At 35.5% G+C, this 17,193-nt stretch overlaps 1 protein-coding gene across 1 annotated transcript in view; it reads right to left on the bottom strand.

Moving 5' to 3' along the window:
• LOC113066839 (leucine-rich repeat-containing protein 4C-like) overlaps positions 1–17,193 on the bottom strand; it is a 69,844-nt gene that overhangs the window by 21,220 nt on the left and 31,431 nt on the right. Inside the window, 1 exon segment of the mRNA XM_026238903.1 lies at positions 4,442–4,511. The gene's annotated coding sequence lies outside the window, so the exon portion shown is untranslated.

Raw genomic sequence — 17,193 nt, 5'->3', positions numbered from 1 at the left:
TTATTATTATTATTATTATTGTTGTTGTTGTTATTATTATCATCACTTGTCTCCCTCTGTCTCTATTAAATAATAAAAAGAAAACAAAATAACCAATACAATATCATATTTTTACATTAATATATGATATGTACTCAGCATAAACTTATTATTCTTAAATTTAGTTTTCGCTTTAAAGGATAATATAATATAATATAATATAATATAATATAATATAATATAATATAATATAATATAATATAATATAAAATAAAGTTAAAAGAAGTGTCTGAATAAGTGTGTTTTTTGTACAACGTTCAGCAAGAATAACAGTGAAAAAGAATAATAAATTAAGGAAGGGATTAAAGATTGGATGTCTGATCTTAAAGCCAGTCTGTCTACCGCATCAAAAGCACGAACTGTAAATGTAGCACTAAAACCCCGTGGTAGCAGGAGATGCAGATCGCACTCGAAATCCCTGCAGGCGTTTCGAGACAAGATATTCTCCTGTTACACTACATTTGTTGAATTACTAACAGATCATTTAGCTGCAGGTGCAGGCACACACTGTGCTCCCCGTGTTAAACCCAGCATCCGGGGTCTCCTCTCAGCAGATCTGTCACTGAACGGACTCCTCGATCAGAATAATAAAGCTGCTACTACACAATCTGTTACTGAGCTTCCCCACTGAAAACAGCACATCTGGGTGTCCTCGACAGGCGTCCGTACTTGGGGTCCCTAGGCGAGTAGGTCTTATTTACTGAGAGCTTTGTACTTTGCCCTACATAGCGTCCGGACAACAACAAAATATGATATGAGACCCAAAAATTATATTATCATTTGCTCTTCATGCCTTTCAAAATCCCCATATGACTTTCTTTTTTTGCGGAACACTGAAGGAGATATGTTGCAGAATGTGCTGGCAGTAAAAGCAGGGGCTGTCTAGAATTTCCGATAAATGAATAAATATATAAAAAAAAATTGTGTTACTTGTTGTTCCTTGGTAATTATTTGTGAAATCAACTAGCAATTTCTGAGTTAAATTTTCTGTACAGAATTATTTCCGTCTACTAGGGATGCGCGGGTCCGCTTTTTTTCCAACCCATGGGTCCCACTTTTCTGAAATTACCTGTAAATTTTATTAGTAAAATTTCTTGAGCCGCCTCGACTCGCCCTGCGCATCGGAGGACATCTCGGAAGTTACGTTGTTGCTTAGAGCTTCGTATTGTGACCTTATCAAAGAACCTAATAAAATATTAAAATAAATATTCCAAATAGTTAATATAGACTATAGGGAATTACACCAGTGATGGTTTGTACATGAACTAATATTTTAGGTGAATGAATCGTTCTCGTTCACCGAATCCATTGACACAGATTTCTCGTTCACTGAAGTTCCTTCCTCCACAGCAGCGTGCGAGCAGCTCGTGAACAGCTCTGTGAACAGTTTCATCCTGTCAAAGAGTTACTCAAGCTGTGACGGAGCATGTGATTTGTTGAATTTAGTGAACGAATACGATCTTCTCGTAGGTGAACGAGTTGAATAAACTGATACATCTCATTCGAGAACAAAATGAATGAGAGTATAGAGGGTCAGTCGGCCAAGCATGTAAATCTCAATCAGCAATCAGCAGATACAAAGCACAGTTATAGGTGCACATACGCTCATTTTCGTATTTAGCATACAGAACATAACTCCAACTTTAATCACCGATTTATTAATGTGAATATATAATATATGAACTGTCTGAAAATGTTTAATTATGCAAGAAAACCTTGTGCTTTGTTCATCGGAACAACTTATTTAGACTATTTATTTAATGCGATCATTCACGCACTTTAATCAAGCCAAATCAGTTTTTGTCACAAGTAAATACGTTCGTTGACTTAAGACATGACACAAGACACTCTTTTTCACGACCTGCTGTGTCGTATTTGTGTAATATGAAGAAATGGTCGCTGAACAAATCAGTGAACAAATCTGAACAAATCATTTTGGTGAACGAACTGAAAATAAACAAATCTCTTGAAAGAATCTAAATTTCCAACACTAAATTCCATGCAACATAAATTGCCCCGCAAATAAAGTGGCAATTTCTTAACCCGCCCTGACCCGCGGGTTATGAGACGACCCGCGCATCACTACCGTCTACAACTACAAAAAAAAGGACCAAAAAGACATATGAGTAAATTAATTTAAGATTTTCATGAAAAATTTAAAAATTAAGAAAACTTATTTTACTTGACATTTATTTGTAATTATTTGTGAAATTCACCAGCAATTTCTGAGTGAAAACTGCTTTAAAATAGAATATTTTCAGTATATTAGAATCCCAAAACAATGACTTGTAATTAAAAATGTAAAATTACATTGTAAGTAAAAATGTAATTAATTGCAAAAAATTTACCAAGAGCACAATGAAGTTTGAGAAAACAAGATGTGGTATCTGAATGAACACAAACCTTTTCAGTACTATCCTTTTAAGAAAGGGTCCATTTTCATTTCCTCTTGTTTTTAAACCACTTCAAAACTTATCAGCCCAGTTCAACTATCGTTCAGGACAATCCAACCAAAGCTTCTGCCACGTGTCGTGTACAAACAAACGCACTCACACAGTCATCCCTTCAATAAAATTTCTCCTGATCAAATGTCGATTTGCATGAGTCAGGACGGCCTTTCTGAAGGAGGCAGGCTCGTGCTTGATGCTTCGGACGCCGTGGGCCTAATAAGTGGTGTTTAATTTAACAAAGCAACAGAAAAGGCTGAGACAACTAAGGCTAGGGAGCAGTTGCCTTCCAATGACACCATCTGTTATTTATACAGTTACCCCCTCCTTCGGGAGACAGCAAAAGGCCACATATTGCAGAAAAAAAACATAAATCTATCACTTCAACTCATTATCTTTTTAATCAGCTGACCCAGGCTCCCTTCTCAGGGGAACGACACAGTCGGGGTATGTTTAGGACAGACCCATAACTCACCAAACACTCCCCTATCCAAAGTAAAAAATAAAAAAAATAAAAGTGTTACAGTGAATGTGAGTGTGAATAATATGAAGTGCACTGGAGAAATGGTATAGAAAAACAATTTGCAAGTCTGGACTGTTAATGCAGGTTTTGATAGCACATACTATATCCATCTTTGTCTGAAAAGGTTATAGATTTATTTATTTATTTTTTTCTCTATTTAGTTCCATTCATACTACTTACAATTTGATTTACATAATGGTCAAGATTTTTAATCTTTTAATCTTTATTAATAGAGTTATTTCAGAACTCTGCGTCGACTTAAATGCTGCATTTATTTAATTCAACATATAATCAAAAACAGTAATACTGTGAAATATTATTCCAGCTTAAAATAACTTTCTACTGTTCATGTGATACTTTTTTTTTCAAGATTCTTTGATGAATAGATTTTATTGTAATATATTGAAAAATTAATTAATGTGGTGGCAAATCTGATGTTTCAGCAACCATAGAACATAATTTCATATTTTATTTTATTAAAATATTATTTAATATTTTTGTGGAAACCATGATAATGGTGACTCCCCCTCAACCTAAATTATTGCTGAGCAGTAAGGTCATAAAACAGAATTTATAATAAAAAAAAATAAAAAAAATAAAAAAAACATTTTATCACATTAAATATATTTACCGTACTGTCATTTTTTTTATGCATTATTTAATGCATCCTTGATTAATAAAAGTGTTATTTATATAAAAATATTATTTCTGACCACAAACTGTTGAATGGCAGTGTCATCAAAATATGTTTTTACGAAATCTAAAACGTTTGAAAAGATCTAATATTATTTTCAAAGAAAATATTTAACATGAGTAAAACATTTCATGCACACAGTTACCATCAAAGGAGATCTCAACTGTTTTGAAAAATATTTTACTCACTCACCAAACTTTTTGTTTTTTTTTCATGTGTTGTTGATCTGCTCTGTTTTGCAAGCCCTACAAACCACTGCATCAGAAAATCTGCATAAATATTTCATGAAAACAATTCCACATGATACGCGCAATTTCACTGCTGATTGGAATCTGAAATTACACTGGTGAAAACGGTGGAGCTTCGCAAACTAAAGTCATAACTAGTCTATTTTTGGTGATTTCAGCACACGACTGGTAAAACAAAAGCAGAATTGAGTACAAAAAGTGTATCTTAACTCAAAATATGCTTAAGGAAATGTTTGAGATGGTTAATATATAAAGATTAGCTTGATAATTAAACTGTTAATTATTTTCCAGACAAAGAAATTAATAAACGCTGGACACATGGAGTAATTGTAAATCAGTCCTGTTTGATCTCATCCATCTTCCTCTCCAATGAGACGGTTCCTACATCAGCTTGTGTATGTCACATAAGATCCCATCTTCAGACAGGGCTCAGTGCCTGATCTCCAATCAGCCAAAGTGTGTAACTCACAACCTGTTCCTGTACACTCACCTGCCAAGTCTTCCACAGTGCCAGCAGCTTCTGGACATCTTCATGCTCGGTCTCGCTAGCTGGCTTCGCCCTGCGCACAAAAATAAATAAATAAATAAATAAAGAGAGAAGAACAGCCAAATTACAATTACAAACCACTTGGATCCTGTTGCTTTCTCCGGCTCCAAATGTTAAAAAATGGAACCTCAGGAAGACAAAGTTTTGTTTGCAAATGCATTAAACTAGAGGCCAAACTGTTCTCTACCTGGTTCTGAATAATAGATGTGATGTGCTTAATAAAAACGCTAATATAAGAAATCCCCACTTGGACTTGGAGTGTTTCCAGAGTAGAGGAGATGACTCAGACGCACAGAACTGCTGCTAAACAAGCAGAGGCATTTCTGTTTGATGCTAACATTTCTGATGTCTAATTGGTTTTGGTACTGTAAGTGTATAGTGTTTTTATTTATTTATTTATTTTTTATTTTTTCTGTATAGTTTGCAAAGAGATATTTTGAGAAACAGAATAAGCTGACCTGATGGTTAAGTTGTATTAACAAAGCTTAAAAAAATGCGGGAAAGACCATTTTAAAAAGCAGTTTTGCTATAGTAAATTAAAGGGACAGTTAAAAAAAAAAAATCTATCTATCTATCTTTGACTAGGACTTTGATGCAATTGTTGCCAAATGCTGATGCTTCTCACATCTCTCATAACCGAACATGTACCAGTTTAAAAATTCAGATTTTTTTTTTTTTTGTCCAGATAATGACATAATCTTATTTTTAGGTGAACTATGGCTTCTATTCAAGTTGGTAGTTCGCTTTAAATTGCCAGAAATCATAATCTTCATCAAATGTAACCACTCACGGTGTGCAGTTTTAGACCCAACAGTAGTGCATGTTCTGCACTCAACTCAAACTGGCTTCACATCAATATGATCAATATGATTATTTTATTGAACATTCTTAGATCAATATAAATTACAGGCAGTTGATCATGAGCACGAATCTGATTCCAGACACATTTGCAACCGCTATGACTATTATTATGCAAACAAATTTAAAGGAAACTAAATATAATGCATAATGCTCTCCTCTTCAAATATAGGTGGGCTTTTTTCTGTCTAAAGTGCAGTAGAATATGTGCTCATCTCCACTAATGTTCCGCTCCTCCTGTCCCGGAAAATGAGGAGGCGTGTCACGAGCTACACTAGATGCTTTTCAGGAAGTCTTATATAATACAGAGAGACTGAGACTAATAATATGGAGAGAAAGAGACGTGATATACACAAATGCACACATAAGCATTACAGGGCATTGTGTTACACTGAATCTCCCATGAGTGCTGCATCTCTCTGCAGTCTTCAGAGAGCGCGGTTCCTCATATTAATGCAACCAAAAGACAACCTACAATCCATTCATTGACCATCGAATGCATATTTAACATAAAACCAGCTGGGACTTTCACAAATCAGCAAGCTCTAATCCGATTGGATGGCATGAAACCACTTATGTGATCTACAGTGGATCGGATTTTAGTGGTCTGATGGGAAATAAAGTTCTTTTTACAAGGTACCCACAGCTAAAATGAGATCTGAGATACCATTTCAGACTCTAACCTCTAAATGTGCCAATCAAAATATCTCTTTCTCTCTAAATAGGCGAGAGCTGCAAAACGGATCAGATTTTAGTCAGTTAGAGACTTTGATGTCATGCATTCTTCCAATAACTCTCCAGATCCTCTCAGCAAATTAATGTGATACCATAAGCATGCATATATACAGTACAAAGCAGCTTGAGTCTTTTTTATGTGCAGCTCTTGCTGAATGCTTTTGTTTCACTGACCCCAGACTGCACTTCCCATGTTCCTGCAGCACTGATGCTAAAAAGAAAAGTGATCCGTATTCCAGCTCCTGCTAATGCTTAGACTCATCATAGCCATCGTGAGCGCCACAGTCCATTCACAGATTCCGCTTTCCCTTGACAGTGCACTATATCGGCTTTTTACTTTTTCCCACCTCATTTGAAAAAGCCACATCTTCCAGGCAGGAAAGTGGCTGACAAATAGGAACAGCCATATTATCATCATAAAGGGCAATCTGAGAAATTGTATTATCACAAATAGTGCTGTGCAAATCGATTCATCGCATTCAAATAATAGTTTGTGTTTATGTATTATATGTGATATATACACACACACACACACACACACATTCTCTGATAGTAATATATAATTTTTAGGTTTTATTTTAAATTATGGGAAATTTATCATAGATTTATAATATTCATATATCTGTATAACCTTCATATGTGGATTTCTGGAGAAAAGGATAAATATACCATGCATATTTTGAATTGGGATAGAGCTTTGAGTTCTCAAAACTACATCAGCCTATTTTTCAAGTACACAATATTTTTTATTTATTTTTTTTTATCTCAAAAGATCTGATGAAATGACCCCTTTAACACCAACTCTGAATAAAAGACACATATCTGATCGATGTTAGCAGAGTCAAACAAATATACAGTTGAGTTGTGATGCACAATGTGTCGGTCTACATCCCACAATCCACCTTCCCTGCCCACACATCCTCTGCCTGCTACCGGCAGCATCAACCCTGACCCGACAATCTATAAATATGTTTCCCATCACGCTCCCGAGGCTGGTTTTTGACGCACTCCACTTTGGAGCCCTTTTATCTTTAAACTGCCGCTATGCGTAGATCAAAACACCAACCGTGCTTGTGAGAATGCAAATGCAGCAGCGTATTTCTGTTGCACCATGGTCAACTTGTTTGATCACCTCTGTTGTCTTGCCCCCCCCCCACCTTTTTTTTTTGTTTGCTCTTTGTTGTTCAGTGTAACCTAGACCCATCCTTTTTTCCCTGAAGCGTAAATCAGCTTTGATTCAAACCCAAGGGTTAGGATGTATCATCCTCGATGAGAAAAAAAAAACAACACATAAATGCATAAGGCCCTCTTCTAGAAACGAATGCCGAGAGAAGCTTGCACTCATACAGGATTGCTGAAACCAGCAAGGTTGTCTGGTCCATTTGTCTTCTTTGAATGGTAAATCTATCTGTGTCTGAACAGGGTCCCACAACGCATGGGAAAAATAATGATGACCCTACGGGAGACATAATGAGGCATCACGTAAAGGTAGAGAAGAGACAGCGTGAGATTGAGAGAGAAGTAAGGCCAACCATAAATCATACCTCAGATCATAGGCTACCTTGACTTCAATATAAATGTACTCTGTAATGCATACTTTTTATAACATTTGCGAATTTTACTGAAACGGGATATTCAACAATGAAAAAGTAGTACACGTTTAGTCAATGCATTATATTTTGCTTACAGTAAGTTGATCAAAAGTGAGAGTAAAACCATTTATATTGTTGCAAAAAAATATATATATATTAAGCAGAAAAGTGTTTTCAGCACTGACAATAATAAGAAATGTTTCTTCTGATGGCTGCTGAAAATTCTTCTCTGCCTCACAGAAATAAACTACAAATATATAATTTTATTCACAATATCAATGTTTTTACTGTATTTTTGATTAATGTATAACAAACCCTGGCCGCAACATTTTACTTCCTTCATCTGACGTATCATTCTGAGTGAAACTGGGCATTCAATGAGAAAAAAAAAAAAAGTTGAAAAAAAAAAAACAAAAGTCTTTTTCATCCATCACTATTGACTGGATCATAAAACGTGGGTGTTACATTCCAGAATCGAGACAGATGGTTGAAGGCTGAAAAAAGAAAAAAAAAAAAAAAAAAAAAACACAAGGAGGGCTTGGTAATGTCAGCCAAAAAGGAAAGTCGTTTCAGAGAAGGAGCAAGTTGTTACATTTTGATAAAATATTGATTCATGCAATCAGTACACTGATAAGTCTTCCTATAAGACTTATCAGTGTCTTATTCCTATAAATCAGTATGAAGTCATTTTTTCTACTTTGTTGTACCAAAAAAAGTATAGCTACATCAGAAACATCAGAAGTTAAATTTAGGGCAGTTTTCCACCCTGTCTTTCGGCTTTCCTGAGCTAAATTGATTTCATTCTTTTTTTCTTTTTCTTTTTTTTCTTTTTTTATTTGGGCTGTTAATGTACTGATACAGCATGCTGATCATTAAAGAATATTAAAAGGGAATTACTGGAAAGCACCCCAGCCATTTTCAATTTGGTCCAACCACATTCATGCTGTGAGGATTTGAGATTCTAATTAATCTATATTCAAATTTATTTTATTAAGGGTGCAGTAATTGTAATTAATGTAATATCACACATGCTGTCCTAACCTGTTACTAGAAGTGCTCTGGATTGCTAATTCCATGTCAGTTTGTACATCGGCAAGAGTGTGTGGCAAAACAACAGTTCAGGCTGTTATAATATGTAATATAAGGGTCTCTCTCTCTCTCTCTCTCTCTCTCTCTCTCTCTCTCTCTATATATATATATATATATATATATATATATATATGCTTTTCAGGAAAATATATTATTTTAACCTTCATATATTTGAAATTTTAAAATATTCTATCGATTCAAAACTATTATTAAATAAAATGACAAAAAAAGATTGAAACCACATTCTAATATTAAAATCATTAAAACAATAATTATCTGAATAAAAATTTAATATTTAATATTTAAAAGAATAATAATACCAATAGTATTATTAATAACACTCACTTAGTTAATATCAAGAAAAAGCAAGGTAAATAAAATGTTTTTTTTTTTTGTTGTTGTTTTTTTGTATAGGTAATTTACAAATCAAACTGCAATTTGGAATTAATTATGCATAAAGAGTAAAAAATGTAGTCTTTTCTGCAAGAGAGTACATAATTTAACTTGTGGGGAAATTACATTTATAAATATATAGAATTAAAAAGTGAAATAGTTATAATGTATGTACTGCATACTGTATATTACATATCATTTTGAATGAAATCAATACTTTATACAGAAAGGACTAATTAAATTGATCAAAAGTTAAAGTGAATACTTAACAGAATATTTATATTTGTAAATGTGTATATATATATATATATATATATATATATATATATATATATATATATATATATATATATATATATATATATATATATATATTAGGGGTGTAAAGGTACGCAAAAATCACGGTTCGGTACATACCTCTGTTTTAAAGTCACGGTTTGGTTCATTTTCGGTACAGTAAGGGAAAGAAATGCAAACATTAAACTGCAGGTTGTTTATTACTATAAACTTTTTCAACAATTTGTTTACACTTTTTAAAAATATTTTTTCATAATATATATATAAAATAAAAAAAAAGGAATAAGAAATAAAATACTGCTGTTCTCCACTAAATAAAATACTCTCAGTCTCAAACCAATATCATATAATAAAATATAATGAAAAATATAAATAAATAACTATGATTACAGTGCAGCATTACCAATACCAGCTTGTAGGCCTGCTCATATTTTAATATATATATATATATAACTTTTCCAAAGTGTGAAGTGCAGCATCAGCAGTTTCAGTTTTGAGACCTGCTCAGATTTCGTTATTGCGTTGGACCGATCAGAATTAAGAGCAAAGGTCTGTTTAAATGCTGACGGGAGCTGCGTTTGAATAACAATCGTTTTTTCCTAGTTGTAGTGATGTTCACACTCGCGTGATGCCTTTTGAAAACCTTAGGCCGGTGACACACTGGCATATTGCACTTGTCAAACATAGTCTATTTTGCCGTCAATACTGTTGACGGTGTCCTTTATCAGTAGGCTTTATATTTATGCTCAACAAGAAGTATAGATATTGTTGTCATGAAAACAAGATCCTGGTCTGTTGGTGGTCTCCCTCTATGTCACCTACAGCAACAGCAGTGTGCCGTCGCCACGTCAGACACGATTCTGGTGTGTTAAGACACAGAAAACGCAAGGCAGCCGACACGCAGAAGAAACGCCACGCTGAAAGCCCTGTACCGAAACGGTCTGGTACGAATACACGTACCGTTACACCCCTAATATATATATTATATATTATATTATATATATATATCAGTTGTGGGCCGTTATCGGCGTTAACGTGCTGCGTTAACGTGAGACTCTTATCGGCCGATAAAAAATATCGCCGTTAATCTATTCTCAAAGTTGGGTTGGGAGCTGGGTCTATACTACGTGAGCTATGATGACTTTCACCTTGATATTTTAGCTCGGATGTATACCTAGCCCTATCTGTAGAGGATAGAACGAGTCTTTAAACCTGTGTGTATGCCTAATGTGAAATCACCACATCAAACGTGACATGCTAACATGGATGCAACTAAGATGCTGCCAGGTTTGCTTCAGGGAATTTTTTTTTTTTTTAAAGAAGCTTCCCAATGGAAACCTCGACAAGACGCACGCCTGTTTCACACATAATCTGTTTGCAGTGTGTATGCAGTCCGTGTGCTTTACGTATGTGGTGCAGAAGCAGCACGGACTCGATGTGCTTTCACAGAGGACACGTTTTGCAGTCTGCACTGCTGCAGTCGCACCGCTCCTGGAACGCACTGACGGACCGCAACCGCGTGAACGCTGGAATCCGTTAACATGGGTGCGTAAAATAATACGCAACGCATACGCACTGCAGACAGATTATGTGTGAAACAGGCGTAAGGTTGTTTGCACCTTGTGCAATGTGGAATTAGTTTATGGCTTTCTCAAGCAGTTTGTGATGCATTTTGGAAACAGGAGATGAGCCCCTGGTCTAATGCACCACCTAGCTTGAGAAACCCATTCTAAAAGACTTACTTTTAGTCATTATTTTATTTGGGAAGCACACATATTCTGAATGCCTTCGGCAGAATTCAAATGAGCCATTTTAATCTAGACTAATCTAGATTAATTCCAAGATTACAGTGAGATTAATCTAGATTTAAAAAATATATCTATGCCCACCACTATTATATATATATATATATATATATATATGTATATGTATATATGTGTGTGTGTGTGTGTGTGTTTACTGTATGATCAGCTAATAAACAGTCTTGAAAGCATTTTTATTTTTATTTTTTTCTGAAAAGCATCTATACTCATTAATGTATGCATAAATTATCATCTCAAAATAGCACCAATTAGATACCACCACTGCTGGATGCAAAGTGAAGGTTAAAGGCAAAGCAACAGCAACCAAAAACTAAAACAAACAAAAAAACAAAGCAATATCTGGTTCTTTATAGTGAAATACACCTTCCTTTAGTACCTCCCTATGAAAGATCACAAAACGGTTTCCAAAATCAGCAAAAAAAAAAAAAGAAGTGTCTTTCCAATGACATGGCATCACAGTAATGGCCTTGACAGATGGTGTGTGAATACCCTGATCAATACCATTCCAGACCTCTTAACCTTCAGTAGCGCAAAGCAAGACTTGAAGAAAATGAGGCTATTGATCAGGGCAATAGAGTGGAAGGATGCGTGCAGCATGCTAGCAACACGCTAACTGCTGCATTTGTACTTCCACTGATATACTAAATCACAACCAATGTGTATCGAAGCAAACTCTGTAATGGAATTAAAAGTGTATGTTTTATATCCACACCACCTACAGGAAAATAACAACTCATGCAATTATATCAGTAGAGCTAGTGTTAACCCCACCAACAAGTTATTTTAATTTTATTTTATTTTTTATTTTTTCTTCTGGCTGTTTAGTCTTGATGCTTGTTCACCAGTTCACCTAAAAATTACAATTTGTCCATTCAATATGTAGATGAGTTTGTTTCTTAATCAGATATAAATATATATATATATATCAGGTGTTGCTCAGATTTTGGGATTCTGGTTTACTTAAGGCTGTATTACTTATTACTATAGCTACAGAGGAAGGAGATACATAATGCCAATGAATACGGTTTGAATTTGGATCTGTACCTCACACCAAGCATCACGTGGATACAGGATTTAAATAAAGATTAAATACTTTCATGATCATTTTATTTAATGCTTGTGCATGACAGCATGCTAATAAAAATGATGCGTCCCCACTCTCTATTATAGATCAGTGTGTGCCCCATGGTAAACCAATAAATATTACATGATAATGGTTAAATGATCTCTCTCTCTCTCACTCTCTCTCTCTCTCTCTCTCTCTCTCTCTCTCTCTTCATGTAAGGATTCTAAGATTATTTGTACCAAGAATAATAATAGGTAATGTTATAAAATTATAATTAAGTGCAGTTTAATGCACTTGACTGATTAGATTAATTTTGAAATGATAATGTTTCATTCTGTTTTGACTTGCGATTTCAAAGACTACATTTTAACAATACTACACTTCATTAAAATGTATGTGATCATTTAACTATTATCATGCACAAAGAAATGTGCACAAAGCATTGTTTACAATTGAAAACAGTCCAAAACAGTTCTTAACAAATATATGAGTGGATTTTTATGTGAGAGAACATCAGGGGATGGACTTTTTCACTGGATGGAGAGTTTTTACTGTATGGGTTATGGACAATTTAAAGTTAAAACATATTAATGTTGGATTTGTTTCTAACAAACGCGCAGCTTGCCACTTCACAAAATGTTAATTGATGGAGTGGAGTGTTGTGGATAACTTGAGGGTTATTGTGATGTTTTTATCAGCTGTTTGGATTCTCTTTCTGACAGCACTTATTCACTGCAGAGGATCCATGTGCGCAAGATATGTAATGGCAAATCTGTTCAATGAACAAACAAGCTTGGATGCCCTGAGGGTGAATACATTTTCAAAAAAGATATATTTTTGGGCATAACCATGTTTGTGTTTACTCTACCTCTAAGATCTGTCCTTGATCTACTAGCAAAAAGTCTCTGGATCCAGACTTCCCACTGCGGTGGGAGCTGATCAGTGCCGTAGTCCGAGAGATTAGCGGCTCCTAGAGCATGTAAGCTTCTATAACCACACAACTGACACAGAACAACAAACACTGAAGTGACTCACTCCACATGCTCAACCAAGGTATTGCACAAAATCAGAAAGCTGGCTCCTCCGAATAAGAGAGAATTCTGTGTATGTGCAAAACCGTCGCTACAACTCGATTTTCTTAAGAGGATTTGGGATATCAGCTAAAAGCAGCGCGCTTATACAGGTATCTGTAGAGTTGATGGCTGGGTTAAGTCGAGTCGTGCTGATGTTGTGCCAAGAAGCAAAATCTACACACTACAATATATCACGAGTAATGCGGTTTGGCTGAATCAAATGTGTTAAGTGTCAGATAAATGTTTGCGCTTGCAAATCTTACATAAATGCAACGCTAGATTGATTGTAGATCATTGCAAGCATTTTAGTAGGTGTTGCTGTTACATTCTGATTTGAAACCAATTTAGATGCTTTCAGTATTGGAAACTGAGATGAGAAAGAACGGAATTGAGAATGTAAAGGTATAGTTCGACCAAAATTGAAAACTCTGTCATCGTTTACTCATTCTCATGTCGTTTTAAGCCTTTATAACTTTCTATCTTCTGTGGAAAAATAACAAAGCTTTATAAAAATAGCATCGGTCTCATACACCGTTTAGTTATTGTTAACTAAAAAAAAGAGTCAGATGAACTGGTGATTTGCAATGACCCAATGAGAGTAGCATTTAGCATAAGCACAGCTGCAACAACTGCGAATACGCCTTAAAGGAAACTAAAGACTAAATAAAAAAAAATTATAAAATATATGAAAACCCATTATCCATTTAACTTAATTATCGCAGTGTAGACTACAACTATCATATATATATATTTTTTTAAATACAATAATGTAGTTACTTTAACAATGACTATAAACTACTAGACAAACTGACACTTGCGTTCTGCCTCGACAATCATGGCCACTTTCCGACCGAAGATTTCAGAGTCAGTCAAGCTAAGCTTCTAGCATTAGCCTGACTCCCACAGCGAGAGCTTCCACATCGGCCAATCACAAAGCCATCAGAGCAGTAAAGCTTCATGACAACACTGATACCATGACAACCCAGAGACCATCCCCTCCATCTGTAAACATAGTCCAAGTCCACTATCACCTGCGCATGAGTTCACAAACAAGCCGCCGGCCGCACTTCGGGCGATAAAAGAGCAGCGGGAAGATGCAGCAATTCCGTTATGGTTCCTGATGGAGACAAAACAAAAGGTGCAGTCTATTCAAGTTAAATTTGCTGGGTTCTTCTGTGTTTGCCCGAGAGTTAATCTGATATATGGCCATAGGCTGAATCTATTTGCGTAAGGTCCTCTGCCCTTGGCTCATAGATCAGTCAAGCAGCCCTTGCTTGCTCTGTACCTTCTGTAATGAATGACTGCAGAAAGAAGCAATGCAGGTGCACCTTAAGAAACCCTAAGCTGGGGAACAAGCCACGGCAGGGAAGTTAGGCCATCAGGCAGGTTATAAATATTTGCTCAGGCCATTCTTCTTTTTCTAGTATCAAAGAGCACCTCCAGCCGGGTTGAGGAAAAATTAGATGCATTCAAATATGAAACATGAGGAAGTGTATTCTTAAAGGGATAGTGTCCTTATATAGCTCTATATCAGATGATGTTTTGTTTTTTTATGCAATTTTATTTTGCAATTCTTGTAAAAATGTGAAAATATGTCATACTTTTTTTAGTTTTAATAATATTACATAGTTCTAAAAGAAACCCAAGAATCTTTTGAGTGTCTTTAATCAGCTCTGACTCTAGCACTCACGTACTCTGGTCTGAACCAGCACAAACACACAGCGGCGAACTCACTACACCTGACAGTTTACAGCCTGTGCTGGAACACATGACAAAACTAGCCTTCCCAATCTTGACGTCCAGCATGTGTCTGGAAAAGAAAGATGGGTTGTGTGTGAGCGACTCTAGATGAGAGCGAGAGCAGGGCTGATACAGATGGAGAGTGATAGTGGTGTACAGGCAAGCAAGGTGGCGGACACCTAGTGAAAGAGAGCAGGTCTTTTTTGTGGCAGCTTTCAGTGCGAGAAGAGGCCTGTCTGAAGAGGTTATTTATTTCCCATCTAGAAATGGAAGGTTGCTGGAATTACACTGGAGACTATAAAGGCGCTGGAGTCTCGCGCTCTCGGCCGTCTTGAGCTTGAGGAGGGAACCGTTGCTCGATGTCTCTCTCAGAGGCTCCTCAATAGGTGTCCTCCTTCTCATTTCCAACTCCATTATAGCAGCAGTGAAAGCATAGTGCTCCATAATCAATCCACAGTCCCATCAGGACTCAGGAACGTGCACTCCGTGGGATGGCTCATTAAGGGCCCACTAGTACACTTTGCCTTATTATGGAAAACCTAGTTTACGTTGCATCCTGCATGGCTCGGTCTCACAGAGCAAAATCTAGCACTTTTCCTGCTTAGTCTCAGTAGTTACTGCTACTTCTGTTTTGAATTAGTAAGGTAAAACAGTGAGGACTTCTGTTGCTCCAAAGTAGACTGAATTCTGCATATTCTACTACGACACATTTCTTCCCTTTTTTGTTACATGAAGATCAAGTCTTTATCTTTTTTTATTTGTTATGTCTTTCAGGTACATATTTGTATTTATTTATTTGTTTGTTTGTTGTGTGCTCTAATCTCAAAATACGATACTGCTCACCAAACATATTTATTAATTATTAAAAGGATTAAAACTATATTCTGCTATAATTTAATTTTTTTTTACAAATTGAAAATCATAATCATTTGAATAAAGAGTGAATTGTACTCAGTTCAGTAAATAAAATATAAATAAAATTAAGTATGAAAATATAGATTAAAATGACTGTCCCTCAGTTGTAAAAAATAAGGAAAATCCAAGGCAAATTTAATTTAAACTCACTTATTTCACAAAAAAAAAAAAAAAAAAAAAAAAAAAAAACAATACATGGTGTGGTGTGAAAAAATTATTATTATTATTATTATTATTATTAATAATAATAATAATAATAATAATAATAATAATAATAATAATAATAATAATAATAATATTGTTGGTGTTTAGGATAATAAAAAGCTAGCAATTAAAAAAATTAGCCTAGCAACATAATACATAAATTGACTTCAGGTTAAAATTACATATATTCAGAACAAAAGTGAAATAATTACCATGTGATGTACATATATAGACTGGCAATCAATAGTTTTACTAAGCTCATTAAGTTTATACATATATATATATTCTTGACTGACGACATCAGCATATTACAATACTTTCTGAAGGATCACGTGACACTGAAAACTGGAAAACAGTTACTTTAAAATGTAATTTTATGTTCTACAAGTCCACAGGATCAAAACTAGAAGAGTAGAAGAAACTCTCCAAAACAAATGGGAAGTCCACTGAATGACACCAGTGGGCTTAACTAGCTTGGTGTCTTTACTCACTACTTTTAATGAGCAAAAATGTCAAATTCTTTTGCAGCAAAGATCTCATCGGGGAGGTTCTGGAGAGTGTCGTAAAAAGTAATATGCTAAAAATAAGCGCCGCTGCACTACCCAGCACAGAGGAACTTTCCCTGTAGTAATCAAGCAAGTTCCGAGCTTAAGTTTACCGAGGGAGAATAATTAAGGTGACACCAGTGCTGCTTTGGTGCATCCTCTTACAAACTCTCACCTGATGATGGTGTTGGGTCCTTTGCTTTCTGAAGGCGATCGTGCCGAATGTACGTCAACACTCAGTTCCCTGTGCACGTAGCCGCCGGAGCCGAGGGGACTCGATATGTAACATGGCCTATTTTTTCTCGTTCGGCAGAGGCTGTGTGGTGCTACACCATGAGGAGCACAGAGCGGGCGGCCTTGATTAT

The sequence above is a fragment of the Carassius auratus genome, chromosome 50, assembly GCF_003368295.1.
Source record: "Carassius auratus strain Wakin chromosome 50, ASM336829v1, whole genome shotgun sequence".
Taxonomy (NCBI): Eukaryota; Metazoa; Chordata; class Actinopteri; order Cypriniformes; family Cyprinidae; genus Carassius; species Carassius auratus.
The sequence above is the reverse complement of the archived record's forward strand: the minus strand, read 5'-3'. Positions and strand labels throughout refer to the sequence as shown.